This window comes from Phaseolus vulgaris, chromosome 11 (genome assembly GCF_051622355.1).
Source record: "Phaseolus vulgaris cultivar YP4 chromosome 11, ASM5162235v1, whole genome shotgun sequence".
Taxonomy (NCBI): domain Eukaryota; kingdom Viridiplantae; phylum Streptophyta; class Magnoliopsida; order Fabales; family Fabaceae; genus Phaseolus; species Phaseolus vulgaris.
In genome coordinates this window covers 11,064,221-11,067,083 of record NC_143508.1, presented here as the reverse complement: position 1 = coordinate 11,067,083, position 2,863 = coordinate 11,064,221, and the positions used below count along the sequence as shown (strand labels likewise).

Below are 2,863 nucleotides of genomic sequence, written 5' to 3'. Positions count from 1 at the left end.
CCTTGGCAGCTTGTTGAACTTTGTTTGGACATCGTCCAAATATCTTTAGCAAAATTTTAAACACTCATCCACTAAATACCCTTCTACAATTAAACCTTTCAGATAATTTCTACTACGCATATAAACCTTTAACCTATGGAGAAATCTATAAGAATATAAAACTATGATTACGAATAGAAGAGGATAATATAAATTTACAAAGAACAAAAAAAGAATCATTTGGTATAAGAATTACCTTTCAATAGGGTACATCCAACAGTAATGTACATGTCCAACAATTTTAGCCTCATGCGCTAGATATATGGATAAATGAACCATTATGACAAAAGTGAAAATCTAGCATGTGGAAGGAATACCTTGTTTGGTCCTATATTTATAGGATGAAGGTCTTTCCTTATACCAAGTTAAGACGGGCTCTCAAATGCTCCTTTGATTTCCTATCTATATTCAATAATGTTCTTATTACATTTTCACATATATTTTTTTCAATATGCATGACATAAAGATTGTGAAGAATCAGATTAGTCTCCCAATATGGAAAGTTAAAGAATATACTTTTTTTTGTCCAGGGATCATGTTTCTTTCTTTTCTTTTTCTGAGCATTTCCAAATACATTTTTTCTATCACCTAATATATCCAATATATTAGACCTTGTTAATGGAGTAGGTATTCCTCTCAATTCTTGGGTACCATCAAAACATTTTTTATTTTTTTTCCAATTATGTTTTGAGTTTAACCATCTTTGATGACACATATAACACATCTTTTTACTATTATTTAAGTACCTAGAGCATGTGTGGTAGTTACATATAGGGCATGTCGATTTTCCACTTGTACTCCAACCTGATAACATAGTATAAGAAGGCAAGTTACAAATAGTCCAAAGTAATGCAATATATGTCCGAAAATTGTTTGTTAGAAGCATCATAAGTTTCAAACCCTTTTCCCACAATTCCTTCAACTTATCAATAAGAGGTTCCAAATAAATATCAATACTACTTTTAGGGGAAGATGGATAAGGAATTACTAATGATAACATTAAGTAAGGTATTTTCATACAATCCCACGGAGTTAAATTATAAGTCATTAAAACTGCAGGCCAAATACTATGTCCTTTGCCTATCATCTTAAATGGAGTAAATTCGTCACTTGTTAACCCAAGCATCACATTTTAAGGATCTGATGCAAAGTTAGGATGTAGAGAATCAAAGGTTTTCCAAGTAAGTGAATCAGCTGGATGTCTTAGCTTTCCATCTTTAGTACCTTCACCATGCCATTTCATTGAAATAATAGTTTTTTATGACATAAATAGCCTCTTGATGCTTTGTTTTAAAGGAAAGTACCTCAAAACCTTGGTTGGAATTGGAGGTGAAGCAACCTACATGAAACTTTTCTTCTAGAATTTGTATGCTTCTTTTCTTTATATCTAGAAGAACCACATTTAGGACACCTAACTTCATTCTCATACTCCTTTCGAAATAAAATACAGTCAGTAGGACAAGCATCAATCTTTTGATAATTGAAACCCAAGTCCTTAATGATGAACTAGCAATCTTGGTATGATAATGGCCAACAGGATTTTTTAGGAAGTAACTCTTCTAAAAGTTTTAGCAACCTATCAAATGAAACATTGTTCTATCCATGGAGATTCTTAATATGTAGTAATCGAATAATGACTAATAACTTAGAGAAATTTTTACAACCTAGGTATACTTCTTGATGAGCATCGTGTATCAATTTGGTAAATCTAGTTGTTTCAATGTCAAGCTCTTCATTATCTTCATCTATAATGTCATTGAATTCATTTTCTCCAAGATCTGTGTGCATCATAAAAGTTTCCTCCAACAAACCATCCAAATCCTTACATTCACTATTTTTCTCTCTATCATCATCATATATCTTCTTTGAAGATCCACCTTCTCCATGAAAAACCCACCTTGTATAGTTTCTATCAAATTCAACACATGGTAAATGCTCATGCACATCCTTTCGGTTACCCTAAGTACAATTATTATACTCCTTGCAAGGACATAAAATCTCATCTCCTTGTACAGCATTTTCAAATACAAAATTTAGAAAAAAAAATTTAAACCATTTAAATACCTAGTAGATGTTCTAGGTGCTACCACATAATTCTTGTCCATGCTTATGTTGTCTTAGAGCTAAAAATGAAATACCTAATAAAAATTGCAAAATTATCTATTAATAACAAAATTATCTATGAACTTGAAAATTAAAGTAAAGTAACTATTCAACAATTACATAGATTGAATTAAACCTGAATATAAGTCTAGAAGCGATAAATAACACATTAAAGTCGCTTTTAAGTATTTTTTACTCTTAAACTTTAACTATTAAAATTTTAAACAAGTGAACTCTCCATGAACAATTAGGTCTAGTAACAACCTTTGAACCTGAAAATTATATTTCAAATAATTTCAAGGCATTAAAAATTTTGAGAATCAAATGATCAAAAGTAGAATACAAGATACAACCAACATGATCTGAAATTTCAGCAATGTGATTGGCTTTCAAAAATGATGTGAGATGATATAAACAAAGACACCACAAACATAAAGAAACAATTAATAATGAAAGTACAACATAAACACTATAAGAACAAATTTAACATCTTTTCTTATTTGTGAAAGTTTAAGGAAGCAAGGAATGCTCATGCGAAATTTTAATATTAGAAAAATACAGCCACCTATTATACTGATAGGATAACATGTGCATTAAAACCCATGGGGACCACCTTATATTAACCTAATGAAGAACAACTACCTAAAATCCTTGTATCCCTAGAGTAGTCAATTCCAAGGTACATGCTGTAACGAATCAAAGTGAAAAAAAAAAAAAACAC

General features: G+C 30.6%; 1 pseudogene; it reads right to left on the bottom strand.

Moving 5' to 3' along the window:
• Positions 1-317: 317 nt before the first annotated feature.
• On the bottom strand, positions 318-2,144 carry LOC150023059 (uncharacterized; annotated as a pseudogene).
• Between the last annotated feature and the right edge of the window lie 719 nt (positions 2,145-2,863).